General features: G+C 32.7%; 1 long non-coding RNA gene across 9 annotated transcripts in view; it reads left to right on the top strand.

Annotated features, from left to right (window-relative positions):
• Positions 1 to 23,847, top strand: part of LOC109447544 (uncharacterized) — a 659,535-nt gene that overhangs the window by 246,905 nt on the left and 388,783 nt on the right. For 8 of the 9 annotated variants that reach the window (XR_012494223.1, XR_012494217.1, XR_012494213.1 and 5 more), the window contains one exon: positions 21,734 to 21,785. This is a non-coding gene — a long non-coding RNA (uncharacterized LOC109447544). Of the gene's footprint in view, positions 1 to 8,666; positions 8,812 to 21,733; positions 21,786 to 23,847 lie in introns of those variants that run through there. The other variant, XR_012494215.1, reaches the window with a different exon arrangement.

Raw genomic sequence — 23,847 nt, 5'->3', positions numbered from 1 at the left:
AACGGATAAGATTCATACTCTTCCCTGTGTCTTTTAAATCCTTGACTGCTGAGTTTTCTGCTGTCCCATCCCAGCTGGTCTCAGGTCACCCCTGCTTGCTCTCTGGCTGGGTTTTGGTAGCACTGGCCTCCTCTTACTGCTTCTAATAAATATGCTGTGTCTTTCTGCCTTAGGTCCTTCACACAAGTTGTCCCTTCTGGGGAGAAAATTTGTGTGCTGTTTTTCCCATGGTTAGGTCATTCTCATTTTCCAAATCTCATTTCACATATTGTCCCTGGAGACCTTTTCTCTTGGCCTTTCCTGACTATCTCATCTGTATAGGAACCCTTTCTCCTCCTTCTCACTCATTATTCTCCATCATAGCACATAATCCTCTAATCACTTCTTTAAAAAATTGTAATTACCTATTTATTACCTCGACTATTGCCAAATAAGTGTGGAACAAATCTTTATTGAATGAATAAATGTTCTCAAAACCTGGAAAAGCACAAAGGCGATTTAACAATGTTAGTTGAATGAATGAATATAATTAAGATCAAAGGACTACTAGCTATAAATACTGTCAATATCTATCTCACTTTGTGAATTATTTCAGAAATATCTTTTTGAGAGTAGGCCTCTATGGATTCATAGCCCCAAAGAACAGGTGCCAGTTTATTGGAACTTTTCATGATTTGTCATATTAAACTTTCAAGCTGTCTACAACTTTTTTATCTGAATCTAATGAAGGAATAACACCCTCTAGAAATACTGTCATGTTCCAACTTGTAACCAACTTTTTAAAAGTAGAATATGGGCTTAGAGGTCTATATTTTTTTCATTTACAAAACAACATTTCACAACTTAATATATACAACTGAAGTGTATTGACTTTTGATAGCAAAGACTATAATACTGCAAATATGTCAATTATATTTTTAAAATTTTCAAGTAAAAATCGAGAAGTATGAATCAGTGCATTTTGCTCCTACTCATAATAGATTTGAACTTGAGGCTTTGCTTTGAAGAATAATAATATTGACACACACACACATATACATATACATATACATATACATATACATATACATATATATATATATTTTTTTTTTCCCCCCAAACCACAGTGACACATGTTTTCTTTGATTAGAGAACCGTTTAGCTGATAGATGGGATTTCACCTACAGTCCAGATCAAAAATGAAAGCACATAAAATTTTCATTGCCTAGTTAAGACATATTGTAAGTATTTAGAAGGGTCTATGTTTTTGTGACACATGAGATACTATGTATAAAGTTTTGACATTTGAAAAATATATTTTAAATGGTTACTTCTCAGAAATTTAGTAATTCAGTCTCATTACTTTTACCAAATGGAAAACTAATGGTAAATTATATTGATTAGACGTCTTTAAAAAATCCCTTCAATATAGAAAGTATCATGTGCTATAGCTTTTGATATATATATATAGAAATTGAACTTCCACATTTTAGTGTTTTTAATGTACAAAAGAAAAAGAAATCATATTTTAGCTGTATTTGTTTTTCAATTAATAAAAAGGAATAAACTAAGGAAATGCAGTTGGTGAGTGTCCTCTTCCTCTAGGAAATCCTGCATTCCAGACAAACTTGGATAGAATGTGAAGGATGAGCCCATTTCTGAATTTGCAGAAAGTTTATCTCTCATTTACAAGGATATATGGTGGAGTTGAATACAAACATTAAGGAAATGTTAAATGCCATGTCAGGTGTGCAAGTGTAGATGCCATAGTTTTTAGGAACTCCCTGTGTAGCTTTAGAAACACTTAAAAACAACAGGACGGTCAGTATCAAAACTCATAAGCATATAAAAATCAGCACCTAAGGTTTTTTTGGGGGTTTTTTTGCCTTTGTTTAAACATTAAAGTGATATCCATCTTCCTTTTAAGTTTTGCCCCACATAAGTTGAAATATTTCTGCTTTTCAAGTGATTATATTATGAATGGTTCAAGCTAACCTTTACTCTAAAAACAGCTCTGTCTGTCCAAGTCCATCGTGGTGACATCTAAGTAGCTGTCAGAGGCTTAGCCTACCTATCTTTGACCTCTGCAGTCTGAATTTAGTCTGTTTCCTGGGGCCCAAAGCATGATGTGTGCAAGTCATTTGTGAGTGTGGTGCCTTCAGAGATTAAAAAGTGTAGCCTGTTGGGTAGGCCAGAGAAAAATGGAGTAGAGTTGCATGCTCAGTGGTGGAAGCCATTGAAAACAAGGAAACCCAGTTGAACAGTAGTCTCATTCAAGGCCATTCAAGGCCATCAGAAATTGAGTTCTAGAGGTGAAGAAGAATGTCTTCCAGGCAGTGACAGTCTGTCTGGAGACTAACATTGGGTTCATTGGCCTTGTGCTTATGTATGCAAGGAATATAGCACTAAAGACACCCCTTTCTGGTGAGAAAACTTTAAAGCCCCTTAGGACATATGGGAGTACATAGGCTGTATTTGAGGAAAGCTTAGTCCTAGGAACCACTTTTTGTCACTAGAATGGGAATTTCATTAACCACAGTTACAATAAAAACATTACTGAATATGACAGAGAAACATGTCCTCAGTTTTGCAGGAAGAATGAAATATTGAAACTAAATTTGGCATTATATTTTTCTAGTATAGAAAACTTTCCCAAACTCCAAAAAATTTCAATATCATGCAGGTTGCATAAATAACAACCTTTTTGATGAAACAACCAAAAATGATTTAAATTTGAATTATTCCTCTTATTTGGAAGGGAAAGAATGCATTTTGAATAACAAATATATTTTTTAAGTGATATCTAAGAGAATTGTAAATGGTTTTCTTCCTGAAGACATTCATTTACTACATGTTTGCTGAAATCAGGAGACTGTTAAAACATGTTTAAAACTGTCATGAAAAAGTCAATATCCACATTTATAAAATAAATGGAAAATAACTCATTTAACTACCATTAATATTAGCATACAGTAATTTATCTTGTGCTTTCAACTAATTTACAAATGTGAAGATTATCTTAGTTTTGATATTTAAAAATAATTGAAATGATGGTTCTATTATGTGTAACTTCAGTACACAATGGACATATTTCTTTTGTTTACTGAGCTATGCTTTTTGCAAGAAAGCTGAAGGCAAAAATCTTGGTAAGTTTGAGGCAAGATAAGACTGATTAGAATAAAGTCATTTTTTGAGAGCTGAGAGAAAGTGACATTTGAAATAAGGGTTTTATATGCTAATTTCAAGGTAGAATTTTTGATGTGTGTAAATTTTTATTGAAATAACAAAATGGCTATGTAACAATGTCTTGCTCACATTTGAGTCAATGTAGAGAATCCTTTCTTGTATGGTTTTCATTTTATAAAAATAATAATTTTTTTTAAATGCCACTTTGATGATGAGTGTGCTCTTAATTTTTGGTTGGAGTCTGTGTTGCAAAACCAGTTTAGGCATGTTTCCTTTAAATGACCCATGTACACTAATTAGAAAGAAAACAATTTACCAGGAGCTATATCAAATACAGCCCTGCAAATGGTATGAGCTTTTTTCAAGGATCCATATTGTCCTTGGACTTGGCTCTTGTATTATACTTTAAATGGAATTGATTGTGTGGTTGTAATGAAAGTAACAGATTGATTTCTATCCAGTGTTACAAAGAGTAAATAGAAAAATGTTCCTGTCTTGACCTGCATTCATAACCGATGGGATTTGCTGGCTTTAGACTCAATCCTTAATAAGAGACAAGATGCAAATGTAATAAAACTGGCTTCAAAGTTTAAGGATCTTTTCAATGCTCATCAAAGATCTTTTTTGTTGCATTTAGATGTATTGTATTGATTAGATCACAATTGCCTAGGAAATGTTACTTTCTTTAAATGCTATTCATAATTTATCATGTAATTAGCATTCATATGTGCCTTTATAAACATATTAAAATTATTGAAGTGGGGGTTAAGACACAGTGGTATTCTTTTTAATTACCCTTAAAACTGAATTTGTCTTGTTTCAGTTATTTAAGCCAATGAGGATGGTTTACTTCAGATTTATTTGACTGATTATTTTTGGTTAACAAACACTTTTGGATGTGGAGTAAATTTTTACATTGCAATATATTAGGAAAAGTGTAAATATTAGTATATTGTTGTAGTATGTTGTAGCAATATTTTTTCTGAAGGACAATCCTGCTGAATAGTCATTTGGAATTATCCTTATTATTTACTAAGATATGAAATGCTTGTTTCCCATAGTGAACTCTTGGTCTTTTTCCTCCATTCTTTTTTTGATAATTTAGAAGAAAATCAAACATGAGTATTATAATTACATTTTTACTCTAGTATTCAGGATTTTATGAGCCTTTTTTCCTAATCAGTCTTTGTAAATAAAACTCAGTCCTTATTCACCTTTCTGTAAATAAAACTCAATCCTACAAAACAAGGAATTTAAAATATATAGTGCAGTTAATAATTTTACTTTGCTATCAATGAAGGAATGAAAAAAAACAACTACAATTTATTTGTAAGCAACAGTTTCTTCACACATTATGTGACTTTTTTTGGATTTGTTTTATGTTTTGGGTAAAACAGTTTAGTATAATGATGCCTAGATGAAACAAAACAAAACAAAACAAAATTGAAAAAAAAACAAAACACAACTAACACATTTGACTGTCGATGTTTCTCAGTTGTAGCTTCCAAGGCTCTCTATTCTTCACAGCCCACTTGATACCCTGCAGGTTGTGGCAGACAATTCACAGGAAAAGCTTAGACATCGAGCTTGCACGCTTCTTGACTCCATTTTAAACCTTTTGTTCACACCAGGGTGGCATTTTTTCACACCGCATGTGGCAGTTTTGACTCCTATCCAACTTGTCTTATAAAATCAAAGTCTGTGATTTTTTTACATTCACAGGGCTGCTTCCTGAACTGCTACTGCAGTTTGTGTCTTTCCTAGTGATTGGTGTAGAAGTTTATAGCAAAAAGTGTTTTAGGGTGGGGGAGCCAGAAGAAAGCAATATGAAAAATGTTCTGGCCTGAAACACAGGAAATATCTTTTGAATAAAACAGAGGTTGACTTTGCAAAGATTATACATGAAAGTGAAATATGCTTGCCTCTATTTTTATTTTTGTCAATACTATAATGAATATGGAAGTTATTTTGTATACATATACATATATATGTGTATATATATATATATACATAAATATATATATACACACACATATATAAATATATATATACACATATATGTGTATATGTATCACACACATATATAAATATATATATACACATATATGTGTATATGTATCTATCTATGTATACACACACACACACACATATATATATATTTATATATATATTTATATATATATATAAAACTTTCAGGTTGAACAGTTTTTGTTTTTGTTTTAAAGCTGTCATGTAATTGCAAAACAAAATAATCTCAGACAAATACAATTATTTCCCACAATATTTTATAAGTTAGTGGGTGCAGATGAATTTTACTTTTAGATATGACTATTCAGCATAACCCATTTGATTTTAATGTCAACAACAAATGAAGTACAATCCATTATTTTTAAAAAAATGTACTATGAACAACAGTATTTAAATAATTTCTGTATCAATATCATCATTCATGCAGATTTCTTCTTTCCCCTCTTTTTAAAAATATTACTGTAGTCCTCCTTCATTTCATTCGTATTTTCTAATAATAAATCACACAGATATATCAAATAAATAATATAAAGCAATAATTATTGAATAACAGCAGAAGTGGAAGATTTTACCGAATGCAAAAGATGTGTGCATTGGCATGTTTCTACAGAGTAATTATTAAGAAGGTTATAAAAACTACAAAGAGGAGAAATCTCTGTAGATGATCTGGCAATAATAAATATATACAAATTTTCATACTTTGAAATTATTATTTTGTATAAAGATTATCTTTTATTTGCATTAACAAAAATATGTAAAAGAATATTCTCAAGTTGCTTTCTAGACATGTAAAGATTTCTACTTTAGTCAACAGATAGATAATAACCATATAATTTCTTATATTTTCTGAAGTTATAGAATAGTCACATTCTTTTATTTTTAAATTACTGTTTTTTGAACAGTAACAATCATAAGACAAAGAGAAATGAAACAGTTAATAGAAGCAGATCTTTAATGCAGTAATAAGTTAACACTATTAACACATTTTAAGGTGAAAGCATCTTATTGCATATTTCATTAATTTTTAGCTACAAAGCCAACTTCAAGAAGTAAAATTCATTTCAGCTAATACAAATTATATATATTATGTATAGTAAAGAACCATACTATTGTGCTTTAAAAACATACACAAAAGAAGTAATTGTAGATTATAGTTTTTGTGCCTTCATCCAGAGAGTACCTACATAACTTCAGTGCATCTGAATTATACCTCACAGTATTTGATATGTGAAATGTATCCATTATATTGAGGAAGACCTCAATTTAAAATTTAGATCTTTTATTCAAGTTCTGGAATAACAAACCAGGATTGACAGAACATCGCTGAGAAATAGCATTTTGTTGTGAGTTCTATAATAGTAAATGCACTAGCAGACAGAACAACTGCTTACTTTTCCTTTTACAGATAGAAAACTAGTTCAACTACAACTTATAAAGTATTTGAAAGTAAAGCAAAAAAGAAAAGAAAATTTGGGAATAGCTAAATCCAAAAGGATGATGTAAATGAAACTATTTATGAGAAATCAAATGCAATGGATTTTGTGGCCTGGAATTTTCTCATAATACATAGGTATTTATTAAGCACATTTCTTTTTGCCTGTCTTTTTAGTTAACTTAAAAACTGACTTCTAATATTAGAAAGAGAAAGAAAAAAATTATATAAAATTTAATAAAGGTCAAAGAAAATCCTTGTCATTGAAAACAAAATAGTTGAAAACAAGTAAAATATCCAAATAAACACACACCTATTTAACTGAAGTTTAACATTAAGTTAAACTAAACAGCATGTGGAACTCTAACAAACCATTAGAAATTAAGAATATGACCAAAGAAGGAAAAAAAAACATCATCTAAAGAAATGTAAGTTAAGTTTATAAAATAAAATTTACCTACTTTTGCAGCTCATATGTTTGTTGAAAAAAAGTATGACTTTATTTCATGTGCATGCCAAAGAATGTAGAAATATATTGAACGCATTGTTTTCATTATCTAAGAGAGAAAAACCCAACTTTCATGGCTTTACATTTCCTATTTCCTACTCTCTCTCCTATTCCCTCTGTTTCTTCAGACTCTCTTCGGTCCAGCATATCTTCTGTTTGAGGGGAACAAAATAAGACTCCTAAACAGACACACACAAAATAACTACCGCCCAGCTGAAGAAAAATAGGTTTTCTGCCTTTGGCCTGTCCTTATGTGTTAATAAAATCAGCTCAACATTCTGCCACCAAATTCAGCTTGGAAGTAATCCTCTGCTACTTAAGGCTGGATGAAAAGAGTACTCATTGTGAATTATGTTTCATCTGTCACAATAACCTTCTTTATTCTGTCACGGACCTCCCCTTTGCCTGTGGCAATTAGAGAAAATAGGTATGCCTTGAAGTATGAGATAGTGGTTTCTTAAAACAAAACAAAACTTGTGACACATGGACAATGCTTGCTAAGCAATATACTGAAGATAAGCATAGGAGGCATTTTGAAGTGATTCTGATTTTTGAAGGATTCAGTAAAAGAATACATTTTAAAATGAGCAGGTGGTATGGTTGCCATCAGTTATTGTTAACGCAAGTTATTGATGACAAGTAGTGAATTGTAATTGTATTAAAAATGGAATGTAAACAACGTATTTTCATATTGCATACTTTCTAATTAAATCATGTCATAAGGTACGTATTAGAAATATATGGTATTTATTTAACATATATCACAGTAATTAATTTATGTGCCTTTAAGTACATTTCAATACTTTGGACTAACATTTTCACAAATTTTTAAAAGGGGAAAACAGAGAAAAATTTTCCATTAACAGAGTTTATCAAACATTTTGTTTAACTTAAAATCAATGTGATTATTTGATTTACTTACTCTTACAAATCACTGAAATTACCTTGAGGCAGTTCAAGTTCACCTTTCTGGAATTAAATCTGTTAAATGATGGATATCATCTAATCATCTTCTTAAAAAGATACCTCAACTTTCTGGCTTAACGGGGTACAGTTACAGCACTTAAAGTTACAAATGAGTTCAGTCAGAAGATCTTTAAAAGCTACAAAAGAGAGAGAAAAAAAAAAAGACCAAAAAACAAAAAGCAGTTGACAGAAAAAAATGCTCTTTCTGGGACCAAAAGAAAGTCACTGCTGATGAATTAATTCAAACGGTCATCATAACAGTTGGATAAAATAAAAGCATATAAATAATTTAAGCTAACACAAAATTCGTCAAGTCTGAAGAAAAAATTCCTGAGACTAAAAGGAAAACCTTTGGCCCACCGCACAGGTTGGGCACAAAAGTGCTTGCTAAGCTATCTATTTCACACATGCAACGACAGAAGGTTCGATATTCATTCGATCGATGAGTGAAAAGGCACAATGGCAAAATCAGACAGACTTCTTTTCAAATACAGATCTCCAATGTCCCTCTACAGTCTACAGATGCACGGCTGGTGGTGTGGCTCAGACGGAGCAAGGGTTACTTCAAGGCTGTTCTCTGGACCGTGCAAACAGTCTAGACCAGTGACCTGCAGCATCATGCCCTTTGAAGAAGAGGCAAGTTCGGTCATGATGAAGAAAAATCAAGGCGTACCCCTTTTAACAATAGGGAGCAGCTCGAGGCTGCAAAGAGGTAAGCAGGGGTAAGAAGAAAACGGCATCTGCTTCCATGGTTACAGGCCAACCATGAGAACCTTGCTTTTCAAGGGAGTCTGTTCTCAGGCTCCCTCACGGGGTATGTCATGCATTATAAGCAAAGGCAGGTTGAGCTGAAATCCGCATAGTTATTTCGGAGTAAAATGATACGATGCACATGGCTGGCAGGAAAAAAAAAAAAAAAAAGTCACATGACTATTAAGAACCAGACTTGGGCTATTTCAGAATAGAAATTTTTCCTTATACCAGTTTAAATAAAGACAATAAAATTGTACAAAACAAATAGCGATGATAAACATGATTTTCATTTCTCAGGCTCTTATGTAAGCAGAAGTCAAGGGTCAAGCTAATACTCCCCCTTCCCATAGCAGGACCATACAGCCATTGTTAATATAGCTTTATTATGGATATCATTTAAAAATATTTCCCTTTTTTTTACCGGACATCGGCTATATGTTCTTGTGAGTCTCTTTCTCTGACCTGGTTCTCTTGGATTTTCTGCCCTGGATTTTCCCATGTTTATGTTCATTTCCACGGTTAGATCTCATGAGGAGAGGTAGAAGGTTTGGTGAGAAACTTCTTTGGTGTGGTGTTACTGTTCACAGAGTGTGCAGAGTTTTTTCTGACTTTTGAAATATACTTATAGTAAATTCAAATCTGTGTCAAAACCATTCGCCTCTGACAATAGTTCTGTTTTTAATTAATGTGTTTATATTTTATTGATTGCTTGATACATCAATGAGTCTGTGCATTCAAATATAAAAGTTTTTTTTTCCTTTTCTGTGGGATGTTTAGTCATTAAAGTTGAATCTTGTGATAAAATCTACTCTATTATAAATAGCTGATGCTTTACGAGTAAAAATTTGACAAATATAAAATGCAGCATATCCTATATTGTTGAGGATAGGTCTACTATAACCACGCAAAATCTAGACATATGAAAAATTAACATAGATAAACATTCCTCTAACAATGTACCATCACTGAATATAAAAGAACTCATGCTTGGTTATTTTCCAAGGATGTACAATTAACGGGAGTATTCCATGCAATTTATCCTTTGAGCAATATTTGTTTGCAAGTGTATTGTTAAAATTAGGGAATGATAAAGGAAAGAATGCTTCAAACAACTTTCATTACATTTATTTTTCAGAAGCTCTGTATGTTACTATAAATGAGCAGCATATGGTCTTGTATGTAGATATTCATTTCAAATACTTACCTGAAGGAAAATTGCCTTGTAGTTTTACAAAAGCAATTAAGTGTTGGTGACTATGATAGCAAGAATTTTATACTCTCAATTGAGAAAGCAGAAGATAATTTTCTGGTGTGTTCCTCCATATGATGCTGTGATTTGAGTTAGGTTAAATATATGCATGTGGTTTTATTTCTTTAAATATATTGAGATGCATTAATTTTTATACTTGCATGGTGAGAAAAGTGGGGTAAAAATGAACTATTGAAGTGTCACTATTTTTAGTATAATAATAATTCATACGCTATTATAAGCAAAGAACATATCTTAAAGCAGTCGTGTTCTAGTTTCTTTAAATAATTACATACTGCTAAGATATTTCAACATTAGAGTTTCTTTGGTATAAAAACAGATCATACTTGTCAGCAAAGGTCAAGTGCCATTTATTTCTTCTGTGGAAAATCTACCTGTTATTTCTCAAAAGGAAAACAAAACAAAAGCAAATGCACTGAGGTTTACATTATTACATGATAATTTGTGAGTTGTGGTTAAAGGAAAATGAGGCTATTACATGAAATCTGTTGCAAAAAAGATAGTTAGATTCCTTTTTTTCCCCTTCAGTTAACATTTAGCCATTAGCCTTGCTCTTTTGTTTTTCAAAACATACTCAGTTTTATGAATATTAATGTGTAAGCACAAATTACGCTATATTGCCAAATGTGGATATAAAGCTCTTGAAGACATTCTCATAGAATCAGATTGATAGTTATTAAAATGCTATTACTTTAACACATTAATATGCAGATAAGAAATTTAATACTGAGTATCTAGAGGGGAAAATGACAGCTTCTTTTCTTAAAAAACAACCTCTTAGCTGAAGTATTAAACAGCTGAGTAATATGTCCATACTGCATGCAGTTTGCAACAAAAACTCTCCTCATATAACAAGATATGTTAGATTTGAGTATTCCTTAGAATTAAATTTTAGGATAATTAGTGTATTTTGCCCTCCCCATTGCAAAATTTAAAAAACAGAAAAAAAAAGAAAGAAAGCTAAAATTGGCCTTGCCTAATGGAGCACTTACCTTTATAGGTAAAATAAAGAACTGAAATTTTACAGTGCCTGGTTTCTGATAGTGCTTTGAATATAGTAGATGCTCAATAAATATCTTTCTAATAAATTAACAAACCTGTGATTGTACCAATGACACAGTTATCTAAAACTAATCTAATCTCATGGAAGACAGGACAGAATCTCCTCTACTTCCTCATGTACCTTTTCTTTACCTTTTTTCTTATGACCTTTCTAAAAGAAGAGTATTTTTTGTCAGTAATCTGTGATTACTGAATGCCTACTATGTCTGTGAATCAAGTGTGTAACCAGAGCCATATTTGATGTTACTAGGTGTTCTGAGATGAATAAATAAATAAATAAATAAATAAATAAAATCTGGAATTCAAATAACTATGAAAGGGATGCTATATTAAACAATGTTAAATAGATTTTATATGTACAGTACTTTTCAGGGCATTCAAAAAACTAATGTATATACTATATCCCTAAAAGTGGCAATTATTAGATACTACTTACCAAAGTTATTTAATCAATATTTTAATAAAATACTTATTAACTTACATACGTATGTATTTAATCAACTTTTTTTCCATAAAATATTTATCTACTTAGTATGACCTAATTTCAGTGATACCCTGAAACTGGCTAAACCAGCTTGATTGAGTCAATGTAACTATTCCTTCCTAAACTCCATTTTTAAGAGACATTATTTTCTTTGCCTGAAATAGGTTGCTGCAGGAGTATTTTCACCCTAGAAATTAGCAAATACTGCAAATCAGGTCCTTTTTTTCTTTTTCTGAGAACGGGTTGTTAAACATTTACCAGCCCACCATTGCCTAATTTCCTCTCTCAATCCATCTTTGTAAGTTAAGTTATGACCACTAAGAGGTCAATAAGTTCAGAAGTTTTCTATTCATCAACCTGTCTAAAATATAAAACTCTTTAAATCAATTATGAAGATTAGACATAAAAAAGAAGGATGGCCATGGAAAATATTAGGCACTCTAATTTTTCTTTGGAGATTTTGCTTTTATATCAGGAAGTCATATAGCTTATCTTTCAGACTTCTCTAATTTACCTGGATAAACATCCATGTTTATTCCTTTTTTCCTTTTCTATCAAAATATTTATATTATATAATTGTCTAACCATTGCCAAGTGAGTTCCTGAGAATGGGGTTCTAAAATTGCCAGATACCCTTTAAATGTGTCTTTAACTCAGACTCACTTCATTATCATCGAATTTTTATAAAACTGGGATGAGGTATCCTGAAGTTATGTATACTTTTGTTTTGCATATCATTTAATTTCAGGCATTTTATCAGATGTATTAACCCTCTTGTCTTGAGATTATTAGGAAAAAACAAAAATGAAAATTCTATGAAGAAACTGAAATATACATTTTTGATAGTTAAGCCGCTTAATTCCCAATTGATCTTTTGTTGTGGGTAGATTATAGGTGAAATCTCTAATATAAGTAGATTCTGAGTGTAGATATTTGACTAAATAATAGATGACTTATAGTCATGACTAAATTATTTTTTGGCTTTGTTGCTTGAAGAATATTACTTGAAGAAATGAGTTCTATGGTGACATGTTTTAAAGGTCTCTGGGATCTACTTTGTCACAATACGCAGGATTATTTATATTACGGTTTAAATTTACCTTCTCAAACATATACACCCCAAACATTTCAGCTTTGGCCTTCAAATTAGTTAATTAATCTGTGTGTCTATTTTGGGGACAAGTATTGCACTATTTATTGGGAATTCAAACATGATTAATAGCTGAATTTTCAACCACTTTTTAAGAAATGCTTTGTCTGAACCTTTAAAAAATATAAAATAAAACCAATCTCTCACCCACCTGAAAGGGGAAATGAACTTCCTACTTCTCTCCATTTTTTTATCTGAAGCATGAAGTATACATGTGCTTATAATAAGCTATATTTAAGCTCTAGTATTGCCTTGATTTCTAAAAATTATTGTTTATTGTTACTAACGTAAGATCATTAAAAGCAATTTCCTTTAATTAGCATGTCACAACCTTCATATTTCTGTTGAACATCAAATCCATTCTATTTAGCTTGTGTGTGTGTGTGTGTGTGTGTGTGTGTGTGTGTGTGTGTGTAAAAATCCCCTGGTGTTAATATGTGTTGAAATAAACCTCTCTTAATACTTTGTTTTTATAGATGGATGCCAACTATTGTGCTTGCCATATTACTTTGTGTTTCCTTTTGTATTCTTTTTCAAAGAGATGATTGAATCATTAATACAAGTACACTAAACAAGCTTTCAGTTAAATTTGCTTTAATTAAGAAGAGGCTCATCCCTTAATTTTTTTTTTTTTAAAGGCCATATTCAGGGACCTAAACAATGTTCCTTTCTAATTGATATCTTTGTAATATATCTTACATAAATCATATTATTCAATAACATTGAGTATAATACTCAAATATTAATAACATTATTCAATGTTATTAAATAAGGGTAACATATCTATATACTGGTTCTTCTCTTGATATATATATCATATATCATGCTCTATCTATTTATCCATGAAGGTAGACAGATTTATATCCAGTTTTATATCCTGTAAACAGTTAAATTTAAGATTATTTCAAATCACCTAAGGATATTGTTAATATTCAGATTCTGATCCAGGTGTCTGGGGTGGAATCTGAGAGTTTGCTTGTCTAAGGAGACCCCAGGGGGTGACAATTCTGATCTTCTGTGGAACATAGGTAGAATGTCAAAGATTTAGAGGGTTCCTAACTGGGAAGTTTAAGTTTTGACTTTGCCCCTGATTCTGATCTTAACCTAGAGACTTAACCTCTTGATCTTGTTCCTTGTGAAATGGATGGAATCATATTTCTCCTGCCTCTTCGCGGAATTGTTCTGTGGTTCAAATGAAATTAATTAGGAAAGTGCTTTATAACAAAGAACAGTGAAATGAGGTAATACAGCCATATTTTCTCTCATTCTTTGAATAGTATATTTTATACTAAAAACCTCATTTCTGTTTGTGTCTGCCCATTTATCTTGAAATGATGGACACGGTTTTAAGATTATATTTCAATAGTTATTTTTCTACACTTGCACACATGTTTTTGTTCATTCATTCATTTATTCATTCAACAGGTATTTATTGTGTACCTATTCTACACCATGCATGTGCCAGCTCCTGAAGATACAATGGGCTCTTTCCACTTAACTTCTACTTTTCTTCATTCTCTCAAATAATTTCATTTATTGATTTTGCTCTATGCCCTATATTGCTCATATATTTCCTTCTCCTTTTAATAGACTGTTGAATCATTAATCTGAGGGTTACATATTTTTCTCTTTGAATCAATTTTATCCAACTTCACAAAAGTTTATTGACTTCCCACTACATAGCAGATTCTCTGCAAAAAGCACATAAAATTGGAGAAGTTACAGAAGGGGCAGTCCTTTTATCAAATCATTTGTATTCTATTTGGGGGGTGGACTATTTAACAACTTCTCAAATAACTAGTACAAAGTAGAATGCCTGGTGTCATCAAACTTGAAGAATATCGTGATATCACAGCGGATTTGAGGGGTTTGCCAAAGATTCCTTAAAGATCGGTAAATTGCAACAGAAAGAGTTGAGAAGAAGAGGGTAGATGTCATAGGCGGAACAAATCCTACCTTCTGCTTTCTTTGCTTTTGTTCATGCTCAGTGGTTTGGAAAAATGATATGGGATAGGCAAAAGGTCTTAAAACTTCTTTTTAAAGGCATATATGAGATAAAGCTGGATATTCTCATTGGAGTCACACTGTGATGGCATTGAATGCCAGCTACAGGAGTCTGGGCTTTGTTTGGGGGTCATGAAGAAATCTTTGAACGTTAATGTTACTGTTGGTCTTCCTGTCATGCGTTCAAATTTAACCTTTAATTCAAGTCTGTGGAATTTAAATGTGAACCAAGTGAGCAGATTGGCAACCTCCAGGTACTCTGGCCAGTTTTTTATCAACGCAGCATAGCATAACGGCATAATGGGCATGGGATAATGGACTGGGTGAGGACGGCTAGGTATGTCTCTCTCACTAACTGGCTAGTCTGCTGGATCTTAGAGAAGGCATTCTCCTCTGTAAGTCTCAGGCTCTTTTACTTAATGATGGAAGTAAACTCTGACAATTTTCAAAGGTAATTATCGGAGATAAATACGGTAAAGAAATTTGAAAATGTAAACTTTGAAAGTATAAAGGTCTGTACAACTATAAGGATTTCCCCTTGAATTTTTCTATTCCTCCCTATTCCTCTTCAGGGTGGGTCTTTACAGGTGGTGATTCTTTCTGCCTCCTTTTCCTTCTCCTTTAAATAAAATATCATCTTTTCACTCTCATTTTAGGACTTAGTGGGCACTTTTTGAGAACACATGTAGCAATTGGTTTGTTTTACCTATTCTCTTTTAAAACTCTAAAATCATCCACAAAGCCGTTCCTTCCTTTTATCCCATAATGAATTTTTATTCATGTGCACACTGTGCTAATTACATTGTCATTCTGACCTTAGCTTAAATATCACCTCTTGTGATATCTACCACCCACCGGCCACTGCACCCCCAGGGATCACTTACCATCCTCCTTTATTTGCTTTATGGCACTTTTCATTACCTGAAATTACATTCTTTGTTTATTTGCTTGTATGTTGCTTTAGTCAATAAGATTTTATTAGTTCATTATGTGACAGACTGTGTCATAGGAACTGGGGATAGGAACATAGGAACTGAACCAATGTGTGTGCCCTTAAGGAGACAGACAATAATAAATATTGATAATAATAATATCTATCTCTCTGTATAAATGTCAGGGGGTAAAAAGTGCTATAAAGGAAAATAAAGCAAGCTGCAGGATTAGAGAGGGAAGGCTGTTATGCCGTTTTATATCAGATGTTCTGGGCGGGGCCCCCTGATTGTGTGTGTGTATGTGTGACATGCTGTTGAGTCAGCTCTGACTCCTGGTCATCCTAGGAATGAGTGATGGCTGCAATGTCCTGACCTCAACAGTCCTGCTCAGCTCCTGTGGACTCACACCTACGGCTTCTTTTATGGAGTCGATCCATCTCATATTTGGTCTTCCTCTTTTCCTGCTGTCTCCTGGTTTTCTCAGCGTTGCTGTCTTTCCTAAGCATCCTGTTTTCTCATATTGTGCCCCAAGTAGGACCGCTTCAGTGTTGTCAGTTTGCCTCCAGTGATGTTTCACGCTTAATTTGCTCTAGGACCCACTTGTTTGTCTTTCTGGCAGTCCAGGATATCCATTGAGCTTTCCTCCAGCACCATATTTCAAATGAGTTGTGGGTTTTTTTGTTGTTTTTCTTCCTATCAGCCTTCCTTACTGTCCAAATTTCTCATCCATACATACTAATTGGGAATGCAGTGGTAGGGATGATCTGAGCCTTGGTCTCTAATGACACAAATTCTTTGTCCTTGGTGATCTTTCCTAATTCTTCTATTGCTGCCCTTCTGAGTCCCAGCTTTCTCTTGATGTCTTGACTGATTAGGTGCTGTTTGTTTAAATACCAGAAGGCAGTAAAAGAGTGACATACCTAGGGAAAAAGTGTTCCAAGCAGAGACAACTGAAAGTGCAATGGCCGTCGTTGGTATGTTCAAGATCAAGCTTGGAGCCATGGGTGGCTGGAGGACAGTGAGCCAGGCAAGAGTTATAGGGGAGGAGACTGCAGAGCAGAGGACAGCCCTGGGCCCTATCATGCGGGCTTTGGAATCTATTAAAATCTGACATTTTACCCGGAGTGAAATGGCGAATCTCTGAAAGGCTTTGGGCTGATGAAGGACGTCATCAGATTCAAGTCATTCTGGCAGCCTGTGAGGAAGAGGATATCAGCTGGGAAGGCTGAAAGAAGGGGGCACCCATGGTACGCTGGGACTCGCTCCTACTGGCTCCCAGGACCCCACTATGCACATCTCTTCCCAAACATGTGGTCATGTTGCCTGAGATTAGCCATCATGGGAATGTTTACACCATGGAAATCTACAAAAGCTGTGCATTAGGGATTCTTTTTTTTTTTTTTAATTAAAGTTTATTGGGGTGACAATAGTTAGTCAAGTTACATAGTTTTCAAGTATATAATTCTGTAATACATCATCTAAATTTCTTTTCTTTGTTGATTTCTCTCTCTTGTTCTTGCTCCTGCTGTCACTCTCTTTTTGTATTTCTCTCTCCTTCCTTCCCTCTTTCCTCTCCCTTTTCATACTTCTTCCATCTTCCTTCCTTTCTTTGTGTTCTTTTCTTATATGACTATAATATTTATTTATTCTTTATAAATACAGTTGTTGATAGACATTTACTAGCACATCTCTGAAGAGAACAGGAGGTTATTACAACAGTCCATGTGAGAGGTGATGGTGGCTTAGATTAGACTAGAGTGGTAGTGAAGGAAGTGATAGGAAGTGGTCAGATTCTGGAAGGCATCTTCAAAGGCAGCACTGGCAGGCTTTGCTGAATGACTGAGAAAATGCAAAACGATGCAACAAGGATGGCTTTAAGGTTTTTACCTGAGTAATTGAAAGAATAGTTGTCATTGATTGAGATGGAAATGGCTTCAGCAGGAACAGTTTTGGAGGTAAGTGTTAAGAATCTGGTTTTTGAGATATAAAGATTGAGATGCCTGTTAGGTCTATCCAAATGGAGCTATGTATGTAGACAGTTGGATATTTGAGTCTGAAACTCAGGAAAGAAGTCTGGATTAGAGATATCAATTTGGGAATCATCTATATAGAGAACAATATGCCCCTGTTCTTTGTAATTTAAGTGAGGACTAATAAGATACCCGTTTTTCAAAGTTTTTATGCAGAGAAGAGAAGCAGTGTCAATGCATAGCTATTGCATCTTGTCGAGGCTGCTGAGTCAGTGTTCTCTTGATACATTTTTATAATAAAATTTCAGCCACTAACTAAAATTTGCCATGAATTGACTGAAGGACCACTTGCTCTTCCACCAATTAAATGTCATACTTATGCTTCTTGCTTCTTGGAACCAATCAGCTACAGCCATTACTTCTCAAAGTCTTGTTCCAAGACCTAGTATTGCCTGCATCAAAATTAAATAGGTGTACTTTAAAATGTAGAATCTTGCACTCAAATGCTAGACCTATTCAATTATATTAGTCCAGGGACCCAGGAATCTGCATTGTAACAAATACTCATTATTAGTATGCACATTAAGATTTGGTCACTTCTATTATAGTGTGTAAATAGAAAATATAGTCTCTTTTTAAATCTTTTTTTAGACTCTCTCATTGCAAAATAAAATTAATGATTTTTATATCATTTAACTGACCTACTCATATTTCAGGTTGCTTAGATTAAAATAGAATTTATTTCAATCATAAAGATTTGGATCTTTAGTTAAGTAACTCAATAGCAAAACAAAAGCAAACTTAATTATCCCTTTTTCCTTGCAAAAAATTAATTGTACAATAGACTGCAACTTTAGGATATACTGTTCAAACAGAAAAACTCAATTTCAATTGTAGATATTGAATAGCTGTGGTAATTTTAAAAGTTTGCTGAATATTTCTGATTCTCCCCTGTTCTGGGCACATGATAGAATTATATTGCATTTCCTAGTTCCCTTGTGACTTAAGTGGGGCCAGAAAAGTAGTTGAGGCCAATAAATATTGTACCTGAGGCCACAACATTTGATTGCTAGTGTTCTTTCAACTTTCTCCTATTTTTCCCCACACTTGAGATGGAGGCTTCCTTGTTATCCTGCTTACCTGAGTTACTATGATTAGCAAAGCTCCTCTGCCAACCTTATTGGGCATTTAGTGAGAGTGAGAAATATACCTTTGTAATTTTAAGCCAGTCAGATGGAGTTGTTACTGCAGCACCATCTACTTTCTCTAGCAAAAATGTGTTACTTGAACCTGAGTTATCTCCCATTCAACAGGCGGATGTTGTGAACTGACTGGAGCTAATGTGTACTTTCAGCAATCATCAGAGATTTGTGTCAACATTTTAATTTTTGACAAGAAGTAATAGGTAGGGACTACGTCTCTTCTCTTACAACTTTGCTACCAGATAGTTTTTAAGGGACAAATAAAAAAAACATAAACAATCTCCCAAATAATTTACAAACCAATTTCTGTAAACATCCAAACTATTACTAATAATCAGTCACAAAATCCATCAAACAGCCCATTTGAATAATTTGGGGGTAGCCTCAATTTTGTGTCCTTTGTGGGATGCCATCCAGGACCTTGTAGGGAAGGTTCACTGCTGAGCAACGGCATCACTATTCTGCTGGCAGCAGCAAGGAGCCACCTTCTACATTAAGGGGTGGGTAACAAATTAAATCGAATTCTAGATCTAGGGTATCAAAGATGTTAGCCTTCTTGACCTTATACTGGGATTTTTATACTTTGTTCACACAATAGGGAGATGATTGCTCTGCATTTCTAGCCAATCACGTCTCGATCACCACTTCCCTCCCTAGTGAAAAATTGGTACACTTCTTTGTAAATTACCAAGCCCCCACATATAGTTTCACAGAGCAATATTTGGAAATTTGAAGCATTTGTCACAGTTGCCCCTGGAGTGCAAACTATCAATTAGGAAACTTCAAATCCTAACCAACCTAGAGAGTGGATCCCTGACTGGAGGCCTCCAAATGTTGATTAATTTTTTCTAGATTGTAAGTCAAGGTAATCTGATGTATTATACTTCATACTATACCTACTGGAGTATTTTAAAGTAAGTTACAGGCACTAACAGAATTAATTATGGATTTTTATTTTTTTCTCCTTATGTTCTACTAGGAGTACAAAAAACGTAAAAGTGACCAGAAGCTTACATAACTTGACTTAACAAATACAGATGTATTATTACTTGATTTTTATTAATTCACTTTAGAATTTGTTCTCAATATTTCTCTAGTTCACTTTAGTATTAAAAGATCAAGAATTATTTACAGTTATTTATACAAAAATATACCAGAGGTACCAAAAAAATGCATACAAGTGGACACTTTGGTCACTGTTGCTCAAGTAGTAGTTTGTCTAATCAGATGTGTCTGGACGCTGATGGTAAGTAACCACTTTGAGCACCTCTTATAATTGCAGAAGTCAAACGTGACTTGTATTCGTCTTTTGTTATTGGTATATAGCAAGTCTTGCAATTTTAATAGCTTTTTTCCTTTCTTAAAATGTATGCATTTTTTTGGTACCCACTCTGTATAATTGTACTGTTCATATATAGTGTAGAGTTTGTTAAACAAACAAAATAGACTATATAGGGTTAAAATGAAAAACTTGAAACATTGGCTTATAAGTTTAGATTCTGCTGTCCTCTTTCTGCATATTCATGGTCTGGAAAGGAGACCAGCCTTTCTTAATGTTTTACTTTCCAAATATTTTGCCAACTATGAATGAACTAGGTCAACAGAGGAAAACATTCTTTCTACAGCCTTCATGAATATTCTACTGTTTGAAAAACTGGACTAGCCCATTAATCATCTTGTTAATATTTGTAGATTCTCACAGAGTTGGAATATAACTTGTAAAACCTCATCAGTAAGCATACGTTTTCCAAAATCTTCACCTCATTTCAAATTCTTTTAGTTATTTTCATGGATAAATAATTTCTTGATGCCTCTGGCAGCAAATCAGATTGGTAAGGAAATTAATTGTAAATGCAGCATATAAAATGACATTTTAAAACATTTCTAAAAAAATAGGAATAGCGTTTTAAGTATTAAAAATTTAGACATTAGACATTTTATAGTATATTTCTATATTAACGTTTTTAAATAAAACTGTATTTAAAAAGTAGGATTCCACTAATAATAACCCCTATGATTTAAAAAAAAAAAATGTTTTTTTTTAACAAAATAAAATTAGAGATATTAAATAAATTATGGTGTTTTGTATGTTCACCCATATGGCAATCCTCTAAAATATTTATGGTATTTTGTAAACAACAACAACTATAACAATAAAAATAGCAAGAGAACATTTTAACTTGAAATTAGATTTATGTAAACTTAATTTTGACTGGGCCTTTTCTAATACTTTTATTAATTTTGACTCCTGTGAATGTTTATTTTTGAAAGTTGTATATTTCCAAATTAGAAAGAATCCTTACAATGCCTTGGATTGATTATTCCTAGCAACATACTTTATTGATGTTATATACCTTATAACTGTGTACTGGTTTTTAGGAAATCCAAGAGGCTGACTATTTTTATTGTAGGGAAGGTGTTTCCAATGGACAGAATGTAAACTGAAGTATTCAAATTTTTTAGACATGCCATTTTAATAAGGATATTTTGGTTTTAAGATTTTTAGAATAAATGTAAAATAAACATTATATGTTAGTTCATAGGATTTTTAAAATTTCAGCTCTGTTGCGGTATGAATGACATATAAAATTGTAAGCTATTTAAAGTGTATATCGTGGTGATATGATCTGTGTATGCATTTTGAAAGGATTCTCCCATCTATTTAATTAGCACATCCATCACCTCATGTATTTATTGTGTTTGTGTGTGTGTGTGTGGGGGGATGAACGTTAAAAGTTCTTCTCTCAGCAGAGTTCATGGAAATTTTAAATGATGACCATACCTTGATATATTTCTTTTCCTTTCAGGTTACTATTGATCATTAAAATGGCATTGTGAAGGGATGATGAAGAAATAACAGTAAGTCTTAATTATTTGAAAGCTATTTTAATATTGTACTATAACATATTATACCATATTTGGTGATTTTTTCTTCTAATTTTGTATAGTAATATAGGGCATAGAATGTGAGCAGAACTCTTAGCCCTCAAAGTACATTTTTAAGTGAAGCCAAAATGTTTTTAACTAAACTCTTCTAGTCAATTTTTAGATTTGGCAAGTTGCAGTACAGTCCTATTTTTGAGAAAAGTCAACAAAACTATTTCCCTTCTAATTCAATGTCCTCTTTTCCCTGAAACAGTTTTTCCTTTTAGTGCAAATGCTTATGAACTCAGTGTTCCTACAGTAACAATAATTCTGTTTATTTGCTATGATGAACATAATTAATGTTTATGCTGGATTTAAATTTTTGCCAGTAAGATCTACTTATTAAATCAGTATGATAAGAACCCTTTCTTTCCTTATTCAGTTAGATGACCCCTGTTAGTAATCTACTTACATCTACTATTTATATATTACTATTGCTGTTTCAAACTATGAATCTTTAATATGTTTCATATTTATAATCTACTTTGATCAGCTATGTGCTTTCTTCTGAAATAGACATACGTTATTTGCAACGGACTGAAGGAAATACTTTGCCTTTTCTTATAATTCATTAGAATAATTTAAAATATCTGTTCTGCCTAAATTATTAACCAATACATTAACAAAGTGCTATTTTAATGCTACGGATTTACTTCCTCTCCTGACACTAAGATATTCATTTTTGTTGATAACATTTCTTACCCAAAGACAGCTGACACAAAAATATACTTAGGAAAGATAGGCTCAGAAATAAAACACAGGAAAACAATGTTAAATTAAACACAACTGGTGAATTTAAAGATCTACATATGTATATGTATGTGTGCACACACAACTACGCACACAGAGATTACACGGATATATAATAACATATCATTATATATTTTAAAGATATGTAATTATATATTATATGGGTATATAATAATATATAATACATTCAAACAAATTACATAAATATATGTAAGTAAATTATGTAAGTATATATTAATATTTAAAAATACATAATTATATAGATATATATAATTGTAAAAATAATATGTTTTAAAACTCAAAACAGACTTATATAAAGAGAAAGTTACGAACCCGTTCCCCCTCTTGGTCTCTGTGCCCTCCCCATGTGGCCAACGTCAAAGTGTGGTATGGGCCTCTGTACTTCCCTCACGTGCGCTTCTCCAACCTCAGAAAGCACAACCTCAGATGCACGTTTTTATGTCTCTTTTGTCAGAAAGGGATATTTTTGCTGTTGACATTTATTTTCATAAACTACCAAGAGCATTGCTCTTCATCTTGTTTTTTTATAGTTATCCCTTCAGGTTCATATATATTATACACACTAACTTTTAGTAAAAGAAAATAAAAATCTGGCTGTTCAGTTTCCTCCTTCAATCATAGTTTTAATTTAGAAGGCACGATATTGTCATGAATGGCAAATCTCAGTGATGTAGTGATAATCTAACTCCAAAAGCAGATAAAGCAGATAGCCAGATGAAAATGACTTAGAAACCTATATTAGAGCAAGGTATCAAGTTTTAAACAATAAGTTTTTATAGTGATCTACGTGCGATCTAGTCTTATCCATCTCCGACAATATCTGATCCTCAAAGCTGAATACATGCTGATTTGTAAGGATGTGTAATTGTTTGCATGTTTCAGATAACACATTTGATGAAACAAAATCACATTGCAAAACCATGTGTTTCAGTAGAAAGAAATGAGTTAGGGGATAGATTGGCTATTTTTGCTAACCTTCCATTGGTGGTTTAAAATATTCAGGATTCTCTTTAGATTAAGGTAAGTCATAATGAAGAGAACACAAATTAATTAAGCCATAGACTTACTTATACAGTTAAATATAATTCAAGAAAATAAACATATAAAAATCATATTTGAAAATAAATAAAATTACTTAATAACAAAATTATTAGTCATTTTGTTTAGAATGACAGGTCATCAGAAATATATATATATATATATATATATATATATATATATACAC

The sequence above is a fragment of the Rhinolophus sinicus genome, linkage group LG01 (assembly GCF_036562045.2).
Source record: "Rhinolophus sinicus isolate RSC01 linkage group LG01, ASM3656204v1, whole genome shotgun sequence".
Lineage (NCBI taxonomy): Eukaryota > Metazoa > Chordata > Mammalia > Chiroptera > Rhinolophidae > Rhinolophus > Rhinolophus sinicus.
Note: the sequence above shows the minus strand (reverse complement) of the source record. Positions and strands in the feature narration are given on the sequence as shown.